Source organism: Geospiza fortis, unplaced genomic scaffold (assembly GCF_000277835.1).
Source record: "Geospiza fortis unplaced genomic scaffold, GeoFor_1.0 scaffold75, whole genome shotgun sequence".
Taxonomy (NCBI): Eukaryota; Metazoa; Chordata; class Aves; order Passeriformes; family Thraupidae; genus Geospiza; species Geospiza fortis.
This window is the reverse complement of record NW_005054360.1, coordinates 3,004,655-3,022,211: the sequence shown is the minus strand read 5'-3', so window position 1 is coordinate 3,022,211 and position 17,557 is coordinate 3,004,655. Positions and strand designations below refer to the sequence as shown.

The 17,557-nt window shown below is 39.1% G+C and overlaps 1 protein-coding gene across 1 annotated transcript in view; it reads right to left on the bottom strand.

Moving 5' to 3' along the window:
* The window catches only part of ZEB1 (zinc finger E-box binding homeobox 1), a 119,040-nt gene extending 101,487 nt beyond the window's left edge, over positions 1-17,553 (bottom strand). Inside the window, exon 1 of the mRNA XM_031059328.1 lies at positions 17,441-17,553. The gene's annotated coding sequence lies outside the window, so the exon portion shown is untranslated. The remainder of the gene's footprint in view (positions 1-17,440) is intronic.
* Between the last annotated feature and the right edge of the window lie 4 nt (positions 17,554-17,557).

Below are 17,557 nucleotides of genomic sequence, written 5' to 3'. Positions count from 1 at the left end.
ACTCTTTCCTTAAAAATAAATGTTTCAAAATTTAATTAAAAATCCAACAGAAAAAAACCCCAATCAAGTGCATGTGTTAAGGTGGAAAACACTGGCCAAAGCACCAGACTTGGAAGCGCTCACCCCATGAGGCGCTCAGGGCTCAGAGACACATTAAGTTGTTTCAGGGAAAGCCTCAGAAGGTGCAGGGTACACAAGCTGAAAACCCCCAAGTCAGAGAGAAATTTCCCATAAGCCTCGTGTGAAAGGCTGCCTCCTTATCCTCCAGTCGCTGAATAGTGCTTTTCTTCTGAAACAAAGTGCATGAGGTACAGCGAACAAACTGTAAAGGTAACTAGGCCTTTTGTCATGTAGTTCCTCCACCCACTTGTACTTTACCGCACAATAGCTCGTTTACAGATTCAGACCACTCCAGCTCCACACAGAAACAATCCTGTATTGTGAAGTGAATCTACCAGAGGAGTAAAATCTAAAAATACTGCAAAAAGTCTATAGCAATCATTTTGTGGAACTCTCCGGTTCTTCCCTTAGAGACAAAGGCTTTCCCAATTTGAATGGCTAATAACAGACTTAGTCACTCCTTACTTGAGTGTGACTAATAGCCTGCAAAACCAAAAAATGCATATGTACCATATGAAGCTGTTTATCTCTTAAAATAAAAAAAATTTATTTGTACTGAAGCAAAAGTAGTTGCAATGTGAAAACCCATATTACCTCCTCTCCCATGTCCAGTGGGGAGAACAAAGCACTTTGTAGCACAGAGCCATCCCTGCATGTGCTACCCAGGACAAGCCAGAGGTGCTTGTTTACAGCAGTGGGCAGGCACAGCAGCTACAGAATAGTGATGGGTAGAATAAACTAGCAAAGCACATGGCTCAACCAGCAATCTGCCTAGTCAGCCATACATTAACACAAGTAAATCATGGGAGACCAGTCAGGCTGCTGGGAAAGTCTGGAAGAAAAGACAGATAGCCTACCTACACTCTACTTGCACTTTCACCTCACAGAAAATAGTAACTCCATCCCCCACAAGCCGCTATAATAGAATAAAGATAAACGCAGGGATTATGCCAAGTTGACCCCAGGCTTTGTTCTTTCCCTCCAAGCATATTCAGTGAAAAGGTCTAAACACACATCTGATTTGACAAGCATTCAGATTCACAAAGAACGTGGTGAAAGTGAAATCATACTTGGGGCATTCACGGGTCCCTATGTCAAAGGTCATTCAGCAGTGTTTCAGCTGCTGCTTGCTAGGATTTGAAATGAACTAGTTTAAACCCCCATCACCACAAACACTGACATACAGTTTATGCCAGCCAAATATGCCATAGCATGTTTAGCAACATTTAGCTCAGAGATAATATAATTTTTGCATGAACATTTAATTCTCACAATTGGCACTACCTCATCTGGAAAAATGGATAATTTTCCTTTTTAGCCAGATTCATGTCAACTCACATAACTCATCTGCAGAATATTGAATTATTATTATAAAGAAGGTCTGACCAAATCATTTATATCCTTCTCTCTTTACATAAAAAAACCAAACCCACAGTTTTTTCTACCTAACTAGAAGTTAATTAGTTGATTCAAACCAGAAAAAAAGTCACATTTAAATCAGTTAGCCACCCCAGAGAGCTCAAAAAGGTTTATCAAATAACTTATCATTGATTTTCTTAGTTTCTCAAATATTATTTGAGTCTTCCAGCTGCCATTCAGGATATTTAAAGAATGCACACAAGAAACTAACCTGAAACAGTAGTGGGCTGGGAAGCTTCAGGGCTACTAAAAGTGGGGGAACAACGTGCAAACTGAAAACCTGCTGAGAAATAACAACAGGGAAGGAAAACAAATGTATTCTTCCAAAGCCTTTGTGAAGCTGCTCTCAGCTCCGGGCAGCACAGTGGCAAGCCCAGCTGTCGATTCAGCAAGCTGCAAGACTGTCACTCCAAAACAGGTCACAGTTCAGCAAGCAAGTTGTTATTTGTTTTCATTGCAGAAGAAGAGGTCTACACCCTAAAAAGCAGCATTTTTGAGGCAGTGCTTTCCTAGGAACAACTTTATTTCTTTATGTCTTACAAATAATACAGCATTTTGCCACCAGTAGACATCAGCAGATGTCTTAACTGGAGAGAATCTCAAACCTCCCTTTATTATAGGAGGTGGTTTTCCATAAGGATGCTGGCTCACCATAGCTGGCAATCAGACACATTTCTGTCACTTTGTCAGCAACCCAGACTCCCCCAAGCCAAAGAGTAAGGCACCAATATCTCCTACTGCTACCACCTCTAGCTCCTATGCCAGAGCACTGCCAGTGCATCTGCCAAAAAGCAGCCTCTATTCCTCATGGTTTCCACCAAAGGCATAAAACCAGGTAACAGCAGACACAGGACTGCCCCACTGACTGCTTCTCAAGGCAGCAGCAAGAGGGCTGTGTTTAGTGGGACACACACCATTGACTGACAGGAATTAGTTGCATTACATGTTCTCATCTCAAACACTAGGGCATCAATTTAAATAACCTTTAGGCAGGAGACAGTCTTTATTCTTTTGACAAATGGGAAAAAAATACCTCTCAAGGAAGCACAAAATATGCTTGTTCTTTTTGGCTAAGGAAATAGGCCCCCTGAATCCTGCAGATGCTCAGTAGGACTTCTTCATCTGCACCTTTCCCACATGAATAACTAAGATTCCATTAAAAGTAGAAGATTGACATGATCTCAAAGACTGAATATTTTGTTCCAGAGCCCCCAGGCCTAAATGGAAACCTACATGTAGGCTTTCCATGAGTGTCCTGCTTGCAGAAATGGAGAAAAACAACAAAAATAACACTTCTAGAGGGTTTGAGACAGGAGAGATGACTAAAGAGCCCTTACTCTTTCTCACATGAAGATGACAACACAAGCAGCACAAGGAAATGCAGGCCTCAGTTCTCTCCAAATCCCTTCCGTCCCCTGCTGTGAACAAAGCACATTGCTTTCCTAATGCCTGGCAGGTTGTGTTCAAGATGGTACAGAAATCCCTCCTATTCTATCATGCTGTGTAAGCAAACAGATTTGTCATGTTGGTGCAGTTGCTTACTAGTTTCAGAATATTCTGAGTTTTGTAGATAGCTGTGATGGCTACCAGATACTTTGGGAATCTGAGAGGTACAGAGAAATAATATTCAGTTAACAAAACCTTAAAAAACAAAACAAAAAGAAATAGAATCAGAGGTATTGCTTAGTCTCATCAATAACACCCAAGGCAGTAATATCAACTTTTTTTTTGGCTGCATGGTTTTCCAGAACTCCATTGTGAGTCAACATCAAAAGGAAATCTAAGGGCAAGCACATGTGAATGAACCTGAATGATTTTGAATACTCATTTCCTCTAAAACAGAACTTGACACTCCTTGTTCACATATGCTACAGGCTGACCAGCTTAGGATTGCATTTCAGTCTCTGCAAGTTACCTAAATTAAAGAGTTCCCAACTGTATCAGAGACTGTCCACTGAAGTACTCTGTAATAATCACATAGGTTTTCCAGAACTGCATGATTTGCTCCAAGAAACCTAAACCACCTATTATTACAGCAGAGATAATCATATGCCTTATTTAAGCTGAAAAACATAGATTTGGCTTTTTTTGGTAGCATTTTTTCCCATCTCTAAAAGAGTCTTGCTTGGAAGAGGGGGAAGAATGGAGGTGAAAATACACTGTAGCTCTGCACATCTTAAAATCTTGAAGCTTTTGGACAGCTAGATAAGCATGACAGGATTCACTACTTCATCCAGGAGTGAGAACATTGCACTGACTCATTTAACTTCTTTTAAGAGCTACTCAGTTCCAGAATAAGGAGAAAAACATGAGGCTTTATAACGTTTGTCTATACAGCGCATCTAAAAGACTCTTCTTCATATTTGCTGGAGTCACCAGGATTCACACAGGCCTACAACACATAAAAAAGATGGCAACAAACATTTCACATACTCTAAACTGTCTACTGCAGAAACCAATCTGTTCTACCTAAGAAAAACAGACAAGATAGGTAAACTGCATGGTTCTAGGCTGAAGTAGGGAGCAAATCAGTGTGAACCTGTGAGCTTCCACATCTCCATAGCACCATGTTTGTCAAAGCTTAAGGCTAGGGCTGGCCACTAGGACTCACAACAGGAAAACTGGAGAGAGGACACAAGGTGAAGGATAAAGAAGGCAACTTCCAGGCTTGTATTTTCTAAGCATCTCATTTGTGACATGCATTGCATTTCTGTTTGCACAAGACCTTCTGTAAATTCATAGTTTGTTTGCTAGACGCTTTAGAGAGGAGACACTAAGCTCTTTCCACATCCTCCTCACTCCAACCAGCAAAAGACAACCTGTTTGGCATAGCTTTAGAGTATGTTGTAATTTGAGTTAAATCTAGCAATAAATATTCTGAACTGGTTACCTTTTAAACCTGGAAAACATGGATTTACAACTTTCTGCCCCACGCTATTTCATAGCTCTGCAGTGTGCTCTTATCACATCCTAAACTCAGGATTCCAATCCGGCTGTACTAGTATTTGCCAACAAGAAATTACCAAGAGATCTTAAGCATCAACCCAAAGGCTGTTATAACTGAGGGCTAATCCTGTTTCTTAGTACTAGGACTATATTTCACTAGTGTATTTTTAAATAGAGAACTTCAAACATACTAGTTAACCAAATGCTGACTTCTAAACTAACAGGTACTAGCAGGACCCAGAAAGTGGTCAAAAACTCCTGGTTTTAGTGAATTTGTCTGAAAGGGACATTTGGAAAGTGTACTGCTTGGTCAGACAGACTGACATACCATATCACTTGCTACTAATGACAAGCAATCATTCAACTCTAGGAAGCAAGGACACTGGGTTCTACACACCCCACCCCTCAATGGTATAGGAAGAGTACCCCATCACAAGACTTCTTTTATGGATATTTGGAATATATTAGCACAGATCCTTTCACATCTGCAAACTTTCCTCATAATATGGTGTTTGAGTCAGCTGTGCCACCATTATACCTTAAACAAAACAGAAAACCGCAAGTAAAACTGTCCACCAAAAGAATACTTTTTCTGTACCTAAATACTTTTAAGATATTGAAACCCCCATTTTCCACATTTTCTTCTGGCTAAGTGAAGATGATCTTTCAACTGTTCTACTCTTCTGCAATTTCCCATATCTGCCCTGAAAACCAGCCACAGCAAAACACTCTAGCCATGCCAGCCAGATCAGTCAAAGGCAATATCCTTCTGAGTCCCATATGTAACTATAAAAACCCTATAAAGGACAGGTCTAGATCTTTTTATTCATATTCATAAATGCAACTTTCCTAAGCTGCAATAATGTTCCTAAGCTGCAACATACTGCTTTCAGGAGTGCTAATTAAGTCACAGATGTTGAAAGATTTGTAAAATATGTAGCTAACTCCTTCCCCCCAAGAGAGTTCACTTTCTTATTCTTACTCAGATGTCTTTACATCACCTACCAGTGAATATACCTCCCTTTCCATCTGTGACTGCAGAAACTAGTGGCTTCCTACTGTAAACCACAGCAATCACATGGGGCAAAGAGAGAGGAGACAAGAAAAACCCCACAGATCTCTCTTAAACTAGTCTGGAGTGTATTTTATTTGTCACCACATACAGACTACCCACTGTTAGAGATAGCAAGGAAGCTGGTGATAAAACTGAAGCTTAGTTAACTAAGTAGCTACAGTCTTCAGCACCATAAAAAGATCATATTATTACAGAAACAATTTTGAATGCAAAATAAAAATGTATGTAAAGAGAATTAATACTGCTGTCAAGGGAGCAGCATTTGTGGAGCTCTACGGTATTACCAGTTTTGGTTATTTCCTTTTTCGTTGGGAGAGGGGGGAGGAGGCAATGGGCAGCAGACTTTATTGGAAGAGAGGAAGGGAGCAGAAATTTTGGGGAAGGGTTTTTGCTTAAGGCGAATCAATCCAAGGGACTGGGGAAAGTTGGTGTGTAACATGCAGCTAAAAGATGATCTTTGAAGGACACAGTCCTTACAACAAACAGTATCCACACATCCACAACAGTCACAAGGAGACCTGACAGCAGCTAACAGAATGAGAAAAATAAAGCTTGTTCAAACAGTATTCCCATTTTATTTATTAAAAGTTGCAATTCATACATTTTGCTGCTAAAGCATAGATTTCCAGAGCCCATTTCAGTTGTAACCACAGCAACATATTGAACATATGAACAGCAACATATTGAACAGACCACAACAAGCAAGACAAACTACACCAAATGTGAGTTAAGAGTTTTTTTTAATTAAGTACTTTAATACAAGTTTTCCATGTTTTAACAATATGTCTGTATTCTATATACCAAGTTGTTTTTATCCTGACTTGCCAGTTAGTTTGGAAGCTCATATATATCAGAAGGTGTCTTAATTTCCTGAGCAGATGCAAACCAGGAAGATCTTCCATTTAGCATAAATTATTGTACTGCACCTGTTTGGTTTTTTTTTTATGGGGGACAGCACCTTTTAGAGCTTGAATTCCATAAAAACAAACAAACAAAAAATCTTCTAGAAAGCTGTAACTGGACATTACAAGTGCACAAGCAGCCACTACTGCTTACTGACACAGTAAACTGTAGACAATTGGAAGGACTTTTTAAACACTGGATTCTTACAATGGGTAAGTATTCCTGTCAAAATAAACTTGATAAGATTCCTCATTAGTTTTCCTGCTACTATGCTTCTGCACACAGCCTCATTTGTCTGCTTGAGCCAACTCTCTACAGCTTTATATTTCATGTCGTCCTCCAGCATCTGGACTCCCTGTGTCTCAGCCACGCTCCTGGCCCAATTTCCTTCAAATCTGTATTAGCACATCTTCCAAAAGACTTAATAAACCTAACACACTTCTGCAGGGCAGATTATGTAATCCTGTAACTAAGCAAAACATTAGAGATAGAAAACAAAATTAAAAGAAAGGAAAAAACCACACACACCTGCATGATGAAAATGAAACTGAGCCATCATGCTGTTACTCCCTTCCTTCCCCCACACATATACAGCAATCAGGAATAGCAAGTAGTACATCACCAATTTAGCTCATAAGTATTTTCCTGCCAGAAGAACTGTCAGCACTGCTTTGTAAAGCACCTAGGAATACTTTTGACAGTTGAAAAAAATTAAGTTTATTTTATACCCAATAACATGATATAAACCAAAGGCTACTCTCCCCATCTCCAGTACAGACATCCTCTACAGGCAGGCTTGTCATTTTTTTGCTTTATAATGGAGTCATTTTATTGTATGCAAGAAGCCCCAGGCATTCTGTACAGCCCATTACTCTTTGCTGCCCACATTCAGATGGCTAATCTGCTATCAGCCAGAAGCTTGACAGACAAAAGGAAAAGGCAGGAAAACAGCTCATGCAGCTGCACATGCGCACACACACTTCAGCTACAAAGTGTTCCAACAGTAGACCCAAGAATGAACAAGACACACATTGGATTGACAGTCCTACTTAAAACTGTGGCTGAAGGAAGACACACAAATTCTTTAAAGGTGGACAGGTTGGGGAAATATTTAAGGGATAAAAAGCTTCATTAGGATGCCTATTAAGATACTTTAAGGCACAAACCCAGAAGATTTTACTCAGTAAGCGAGCACCTTGGAATCTTTCAAAAGTCAAACATTTTTATTCTGAGAATTTGCTATACAAGACCTTCAAAATGCTTAAAAATAATGTCAAAAGTCAGGAAGACAATTAAATATAGGCAACTGTAAACTATTAGAACAAGACATTTGACAAGCTTTAGATTTCAGTACTTCTGTTTTATTTCTGGCTCAGAAAATAACTCACTCTTTTCTAAAGAGTTGTGTATATTTTCTATATGCCAAATTATTGCAACACCATACATATGAAAAAGCAAATACAATTAAATGATTTGCATACAGTAGTGCATAACAAGGAGCTTTTTAATTACTTTTTCCAGGCATGTGACATAAATAAATGGAGGAGGCTTGCAACTTCATACTAAAACAAAGAAAATGCCTATATTTGCTGGAGTTCTTAACCACCTTATTTTATTTCACTTCTGAAGGAAAGCATCTTAGCACCATCACAAGCAGTACTTCCAAAAACATTTTTCAAGCATCAGATCCACAGACAACAGTTTGCATCAAACATCTTGTAAGAACTTCTGTCAGGATCATAAACCTCTGCTATGTGTCATGATTTTTATTCAACTAAATCTATTTGTATCCTTTACAGTTGGAAAGCTAAAATTCTCCTTGTGTGAACTGGCTTAGTTCACAGAAACAGAAAGTCTGCCACTAGTTTTATTCACTCACATGCTGAGGTAAAAGCCAGGCTCATCTTTTTAAGCCAGGCTCATCATCATGTAACCACCATATGAACTATGCAGGCGTGATTAATCACGTGGTGAAACAGAGAGAACTATGGCACGTTATACTGTGTGATGTGTCACTGGAACTATTTCCCTTTTCCTATGCCACAGCTATCAGTTAAATTCTGCTTCTCATTTCTAGGGTATTATTTCACTATTGTGCAGAAAGTCTCCCAGCATTTTGATTGCACTATAGAACCAATTCTATCTTCCAATATTTGCTCAAAATCATATTCAGTGTTCCAGGAATACAGTACATCTGTCAATTCCAAATCTGGAAAATGTACAAGGTAAGCCTTACCATGAAGGGCAGAAGTTGTCAGAATAGCTTGTTCCATAGAATTAGTCTCTGTGGTTTCACTATCATTACAACACTTATGACGTCTACCTTGTGTTAATACTGGGAGCATTCAGACCAGTCTAATAAATGAAATTATTGGATATAACTACAGATATATAGATACAGATAGATATAGATATATATATGTCTACAAAACAAATCTGTACTGCAAATGCAAATTTACTTTCAGCACCCAGTAGCTAGAATGTATCAAAATAGGTTGTTACACCAAGCCATCCTACAATCTGCTCTTATCTAAAGTTTAAAGTTGGCGAGAATACTGTTTTCTTGTTGCCTTTCAGACTTAGAAGTTCTGAAATCCCCTGCTGAGCCTTGTCCTGCAGGTCAAGTACTTGTCTCCTTCTGCAGCCATCTGCAGCATCTCCTCAACAGCAGCACATCCCCAACGGTACTCTGCAACCTTATCTTCCTCTCCCACATGTGCAAGGTAAGAAGGGGGAAAAAAATACTACATTTGCATATGTAATTATGGTGCAGCTCAGTAGTGAGCAAAAAATTACTGGAAGTTGAGAACAGATATGCCCATGACCACACCTTAGTATTTCAAATGAAAATGCTTAGCAAGGAAGGGGAAGGGACAGCACCAGGGAAGGAAGCCAGTCATTACAGCTCCAAATCTGCTTCAAAGCCCTTATTCACCACCTCATGCTCTTTACCAGGCAAACTGTACCTAGGTCCTTCCTGTGAACAATAGCATAAGAATGAATCCAGTAGTGTGTGACTGGTTCTATTTTGCTTGACTTAACCAAGTAGCTGTGCCAGGAACACTCTGAAGAAAAGGAAAGGCTTTGGAAAGACATAAACAAAACAGGATGGAAGATTAAACAGGTTACAGACTCTGAACAGTATCTCCTTTTCCAGCCTAAGACTTAACATGACTTATAGTGGATAGCTTACAGGAACTTAAGAGAAATTACAAAATGGACTAGAAGGTGCGAAGGAGGAAAATCTGATACATATCTGGAAGCACACAAGGCAAAAATACCTCAAGGCATTAAGAAAAACTGCTTAAAGACAAGTGCATCTTAGGAAAGGGACAACTCATCTCCCTGACGCTTCTAGGCATTAATAAAAATTATGTTAGCTTACATGAGGAGGAAGGTGTTAGGAAAACAAACAAATAAAAAGCCCAACCTACTTCTTTAGGGACCTACCAGTTCAACAAAAATCAACTTAAGTCTTGCAGTTAAGGCCTGATTTTTCTGTTCTTTAGTTTGTCCTTTTTCAGATAAAATAGATTTCCCCAGGCTTTTTTCAAATCATGCCACATTTGTGATGTTTTGTAATATCATTTTGCTTTCTTCCATATACACATCTGTGGATGGATGCCTACAAAATAGAAAGAAAATTGCCCTCACTGTCTGTCAGCTGCCTATCAAAGAGAACTGGGAAAAGGATATTTGCTGAAATAATGAAAACACTTTATATCACAATAACTGAAGGTGTTCTCTAGCATCACTGGCCCAACTAGCATTTGATCCTAACAAGGACAGGCACAGTAGTTCGTAGGTAAAAATACTCTCTACCACATCAGACTTTTAACCCCTTCTAGTGCTGTCCATGAAAATCACTCTCAGAATCATGGTGAATGGCAAGGCTTATAACTAATTTATCTCCAATGATCTTGCCAGCTCCTCCAGTGTTCCTGACTTGTGAGAAGCTAAAGAACAGAGGAGTTGCAGAAAGAGAGGACATCTGCATTGGAAGAAGTACAGAATACTATGCAGTTAGTTAAGGAACAGTTGTTTCTTTTCCTTTCGATACACTCCCATATCATAGAGAGCTCTTGGTGTTTAAATAACTAATTTTACATGTCCTTTCACTGAAGAACAACTGCTACTCATATTCACAGACCCTAACTGAACAGTATGCAATGTCATCACAGCAAACAATTTTTTTTGCTCTCTTTTCCAGTTACAATTAAGAATACGTTCATCATTAGACATGCTCATTTCCTTTACACTGTTCTCCAAAAATAGGATCAAGGAACACATTGAAGGGAGAGCAACAAGAAAGATGCTACCAAACAGAAAGCAAATATTTGTAAAGAAACCAATAAAGGATGCCCATTTTCAGGTTTTAACCTTTGGGTGACAGCAGCTGTTAATCAAACTGCTTTGAAACAACAGGGGTAAAGTCCTCACATCACGGAGATTGTGACAGCTGGGAATGACAGCTGAAAAGGAGAGAACTGAAACAGGCTGCTTTCAAACAGTACTGACTTTCAAAAATGAGAAAGCATATTTTTAGTTAACTTCTGCTGCTCTGAAAAGGCATATTAAAATAAAATATATTACATTACAGTAATGGCATCTGAGACAATCACAGTGAGGCAAAGTAAAAAAGGCTCCTTTCTTCTCTATTGTCCTTTCTGGGGATAAATGTACAAGTCTAAAGAAACATGGTTAATATGTTCAGCATTACCCAACTGAAACATCTGAATCCTGCCTCGCTGCTCCACATCCAGATAAAAATTTAACAAGTTTCTTCTTTCTACTATACCATCACCTACTCTGCTAACACATGAATGCAAGCTGCCAGGTACTCACACAAGGAATTGGATGTATAGGCCAAGATACAGAAAGACTCAGTACATACATTTTTACTGCCTGAAAGGTGCTTACATTCTGTGTGATGGAAGTACTATTCTTTCTCAGGAGTACTGAAATAGATTTATAAAGCTATACTGCATTTAACTGGAGTCAGTATTTTATCCATCAAGTCTCACAGCTCTTGACTGGGATTCCCATTCTTCTTGACTGTCACTCAGGAACACTACTTATCTACACAAAAAAGAGATAAATAGATTATTAAATAAACAAACTGTAGCTCAATAGGAAAAATGAAAGCAACTCTGGTCTTTCCTTGAAAGAAATGGTCACAAAGATTAGAAAGTTGCAACTGTGAACAGTTTTTTAAAATATCAAACTTTTGTTACTCTTTCCAACAATAATAAAATAAGATGCAAGGAGCTGGAGAACCAGAAAAGCAAACCAAGACTGAGAAATACATGAGCTCATAATAATTAGCTGAAAAATCAACTGAGAGTATTAGAGGCAATGGCTTATAAAAGGTTGAAAAAAACTTGCCAACATAACATGGAAATAGAAAGTATTACAAAACAATACACTCATGAAACCCCCTACACTCAACAACAATTCCAGTATTTCAAGGCATCACCCTGCCAACTGAGGTCAAAGTTATTTACCACTGTGATCTTCTCATGCAGCAGCCAAATACATTGCTCCCTGGAAGGCCAGCAAGGTACATCAGAAATCAGGAATCAGACTTCAGTGAGAAGCAGACTACACCCCTGCCTACTCCGCTCTTCTTCCCTCATCCACGCTTTGCCTCGCCCATGCAGCCCGCATGCACACAACCCTCTGCTCTCCAGACTTTGCTTGGGCATTTGTCCATATTTTTTTTTTAACTACTAAAGACTTCCAACAGCATTTCCCTGAGCAGGAAAGAATCCCTGTCCTAACTGATGTATTGCAGTGTCTCATGAGCCCAGCTAACCACACATCTTCACAAACAAAGATATGACAACACTCTGCATTACCCACCTTTGGCTCGTGCTGCCCAGGCAGGAGCAGCACCCACCTGCACCCACAGCTGCTTCCCACACAGCTCCACCTGTGACAAGCAGCTGTGCTGGTCAAACCTACACTTGCATGTATTTGTCCCAGTCTAGTCAACTTTTCAGGCCTGGCACTTATTTAGGCATTCCTGGGAAAGTTTTGTTTTAACAAGGACTTGTGCTTTTTTATTTACTTACCATTTTCAAATATTAGAAATACCAGTAATACACTGAGACTCTTCTCTAGTCATTACTGTCACAACAAAACCAACATCTGATGAAATAATTTCTGCCCAGATGTTAAACTCCAACACAGTCCCCTTAAAACCCTCCACATCCCAGCATGGGTGTTGATGTTAACAGTGTAGTCTTTAACTAATTCCTTCCTGATGTGATTTATTTTTGTCTACCCTTGCATCACTGAACATAAGATTTGGAAGTACAAAACACACCAGAAGACAACATTCTACTTTTCTGGCACATCACTACATAGACTATGAAGACAGGAAATATCACCAGCAAAAATATTATCTTAATACCATCTAAAAATGGCTAAAGACAAAATTGAATTTTGTGTCTTGCCACTTGTTTGGTGGAAGCAAAAATATTCCAATAAATATGAAAGAACTTAAACAATCAAGCTGAAAGGAATAGTAACCACCAAATGACAAAACTATTCTTTCCCTTTAAGGCTCTAGATCAAGCCAAATGCAAGAGTAGTCCTGAGGATTAAAAATGGATTGGGACTCAGTCTTGCTATGGACTTCCTGTGTGACCTTGGGTAAGTCACTTGAGAATTTAGTTCTCAAAAATAACAGGCCTATTATAGCTGCCAAAATGAAGCACCAATGTTTCTGAGACCACAAATGAAAGACAGGGTTCTGCTTACTTGCCCAAAACAGAAAAGATCCTAGGTGCGACTCCTCTTGAAAAACGTAGGTAACAACCACCAAAAACTCAGGAATATTGATGTTAATCAGCTGAAAGTTAATCTGGAACTGTATTTTGCAATATGGGAGGAAAGCCTACATAAAAACAAAGTAATTTTTGGGTTTCAACCTCTAGTTTTGGATATTTGAAACCTATTCTGAGTAGAACCCTTATGATTTTCAGAGACTCAGAATGTACTGTTTACAGTTGATAAAGCACACCTACTCCAATCAGCTTGCAATATCAATTAGTTAAATGTTTTTGAAGTGACTACAAACAGCTAATGACTTCAGCAATAAGCTTATATTTTTGGTAAATAATAATGACTGAATTTAGAAGCAGGGATGGTTAAGAGGCATTTGGCCAGATAATGTAATTTCAGCAGTTTCTCTGCAATAGAGAGCAGTTGATCAAAAATCAATTAAAAAACCTACAACCCAAGTTTCACAGTAGTTAATTTTATTTCTTTACCATAGTAATACAGAGTCCCACACATGTTAAAAGTGTCTGCCATCCCTCACTGGCATTTTAAACTCTATTAAAACAGATGTTTCCACATGAGGAAAGGCATTACAGTGATATTTTGACTTCAGAGTACTTCAGTACTTCTCCCCCCAGCACTGGAAAACGTCTATAAGAAAAAATTACAGGCTAATACCACAACTGGAGTCTCAGTGGGGAAGGAAGGAGGGAACAGCTATAGAACCTCTTCCTCCTGCTCTGTCCACAGAGCTGCTTACAGAAAGCAAGAGCCCAACCAAAATCAGTAACACCAGGTAACAGGACCAGTCATAAAGCCCAAGGTCCTCAGAAACCCCTCCCCATTGAGTCTACCTGATGTAACTAAAAATATTCAGCAGAAAATGTGGACTGAATTCAAAGACATCAAATCCTCAGACTTCTAACTAAAAACACTGAGTGATTTCTATGAGTGGGAAGCCCATGTCAGAAGGAAAGTTTCATCTTCTTGCTACTTTTCATTAACCATTTCAGCAGCACATGTATGGAGCCCTACAAGCAAAGCAAACTGTTTCAGGAAACAAATTACCTTATAAATACCCAACTGCCTCAGGTAATTAATTACTGTAAGACAACCTGCTTCACAACTGTTAAAATAACAAGCACTGACTGCTGATAGAAAAATGAAGAAATAGTGACCTTTTTAAGAGAATTCACACTATATTTCAGTAGCTAACACTAAAACAGAAGTACCACTTGTTTATAAGAGAGAAGGTTTCCTTGGTCTCAAACAGTTAATTCACTTGTCTATGTAGACCTGTTCACAGTGCCTGGAATTTTAACTCAGGCTACATACCACAAATCCCAAATTGCAAATTCAAATTAACATTAGAGTGAAAACATGATACCTAGCAAAAAAGAAAGGCAAAGGGGCAAGAGAAGACAGGCACAACCAGGAATGTTGTATCCCAAGTGTCACTAACATCCGACATCCTGCCAGTAGCCAACACCTTGGAGCTAGAAGAAATATGCTTTTGCCTTACTCAAAGGGACTTACAGTCTTCTTACAGTTCTTAGCCTGGTAACAAAACTTTATATGAAAGTGTCACCTAATAGAAATAAAAAGAACCAACTGTAAAGCAACTGAAATAGCACTCTAACAAGTCAATCGACATAACCTTTTAGTAATGAACTCGCTGTGACCAAGGCTGGCTTATATCTTCTCCTCACATGTACCTGCCAGCATGCAGAATTTACCCAGATTCATACATTCCTCTTTTCACCATCAAATATGTATCTGAAAACCTGAAGGCATGCTTGTATTATTTTCAGAAGATCTATACTTTACGTTGATAACTTTTCTCACTCTAGGAAGGAAAGTTTTAAATATACTGTTTTACTTATCTTACAGCATTGCTGAAGATCCAGTAATGTCACTTTTAGTTTTACTGTTTAATAAAAACTAAGACAATCCCATAACATACATGAGAGAAGCTAAGAAAGCAACTAATCCTGCCTGCAAACCAACTCAGAATAAGAAAACCTTTGCTGATATTGAATCTATTTGAAGTCTACTCAGGAGTCTCACAAGAGTGTGGCTATGCAGATGACTGGCAAAAAATACCCAAACCATGTCTCTCTTTCCTCCTCTTCATTTTTCTACCAAAAAAGAGGGAGAAGGGAAAGAAGTAGATAGGATGTAGTAGATAGACTCCCAACCAGCGCTGTGTTTCTGCTGTATCACATTATCTCAACACTTTGTTAACTCTCCTGCAGCAGCAGAAATTGTTTGTGTATTGGCCAGAACTAAGGACAATGACACAGGGTAGTTTTCCTCAGGTAAGAAGTGCCAGATTTCCTTGTAAGTGGAGGCCTTAATGGCAGCACCAATGGGCTCTTTGCTGACCTCCTGTAGGGACCAATAAACAAGGTAGAAAAGGAACCAGCTCGAGTTAAGATGATAAGACTGTCTTTCCAACTAGGGTTAATGCACCAGGATGGCTCCCAAACACAGAGAGAAAGCAGGGGAAAGAAAGAAAAAACAAAAGTTTACAGTGTAAGATTAGCTGTATTAAGTTTAACAAGAGATAAAAAGAAGAAAAGCTACAATACTCAATGCCGTAGCCCAGTATTATTAACTAGCATACTGGATGTCTAGTGCAATCTCTCTGTAATAATTTCATATTCTGTGGGAACATGGATAGGAAACAACATAAAAATGCTTTTATTTTTTATACTACAAACAAGCCAGTTGCTTATGCATCTCCCCTATGCCCATTCCTCATTAACAGAAGATACCTATAAGAACCAAGTGCCTTCTGTGACTTTGGGAAAAAAAAGCCTCATACTTATTTATTTTAAAGGTTAAAGGGTTAACATTTTTTCTATGCATTTTCTTCAGTAAATATTTGCAAGTCAAACATAAACCCACTGCTGAGAGATCTCTATTATCCAGATTCTATTATCTAACTGATCCTGATGCTCCAATGCACAATGACTTAAGTTGGTTTTAATTCCTCAATAAAAGGAATCAAAACCAGCCTATACCAAGACACACTACATTTTACATTACAGAACTAGTTGATAAAGACTCAGAGGCTTTATATAATAAAGTGGGTGCAGGAATGAGGAAAGTGATGAAGATGAAAGATACCTGGAATGATACCAGACCTTATACACCTTTTGTTTTCTGCAAGTGATACATGCTGCAGACAAAACGGTTTGTGCTAAACAGCCTTAAATCTGGTTTTCTAATATTAAGCACAAAGGAAAAACACTGACAGCAAGCGTGGTAAATAAATCCCTCCCTTGAGAATGAAAGCAGCAGACAGGAGGGGGCTGACATGCATGCAGGGGAAAACTAAACACCATCTTTTTTTTCTACCTGCACAAGTTGCCATTTGCTGCAGCAATCAAGGATCTTTTTTCCCCGTCGATTTCAAAAGCCAGGTTTTCAGAAAATTTCTCTCTCAAGTCATCTGTTGATATGCTTTAAGAGTATGGTATTCATATCACTGGATCTTTAAGAGAAAAATCCATTTTCTTTCCTGTTCAGGTAAACATGTTTACAGCTCCTGCACAGACGCTGGGTGGTTCAGACTCACATGTCACACATGTTGTCGTCAGCAACAAGAAAAGCCCCTTTCTCTGATCATCCACATTTTTAATAAGGTAAAGAGAAAAGCACTTTCCAAACTTACCTTTAACACAGCCAAATCATGAGCTAAATATAAATATTTACACTAGGACAAGGAATTAATAACATGAGCGTGCAGACAAGAACACTTGCTAGAAAACGCACAGAGCAAAAATAAGAAAACCCTTTTAAGTTCAACGCAATCAAACCAACCCGTTAGCCCCTGGAAAGGCCGTCATTTATCACCACGTTATGCCCCGAACAGGGAGGATTAGAGAGGCGAAGCACCGATCGTGACTCCGATCTATTTCGGAGACCGTTCACTGCATATGAAAACATCTCAGATCGCAGGCAAAGCCTTCCTATCTGTGACCCTGCACAGGAAATGCCACATAAAACCTAAAATTGCCAAGGAGGGTTACAAAATCGCCTACTCTACATCCTATTCCGAAGAGTCGTGCTACGAGGACCGAACTACTTCTCCATTTTCCAGAAAATAAGTGGAGAGTGGGTGTTACGAGCCTTTATTCCCCCTGCCGTGTAGCTTCCCATTGCATCTTAAAGTAACACACGTACCAAAGGGGAAAAAAACACCACCCCACAGCAGCCCTTATGCCTGAAATGTAAATGTAATTCCTTATATAGACTGCAGCAGCTGGTCACACACGCACGGAGAGCGGAGCGGGGGCCCCC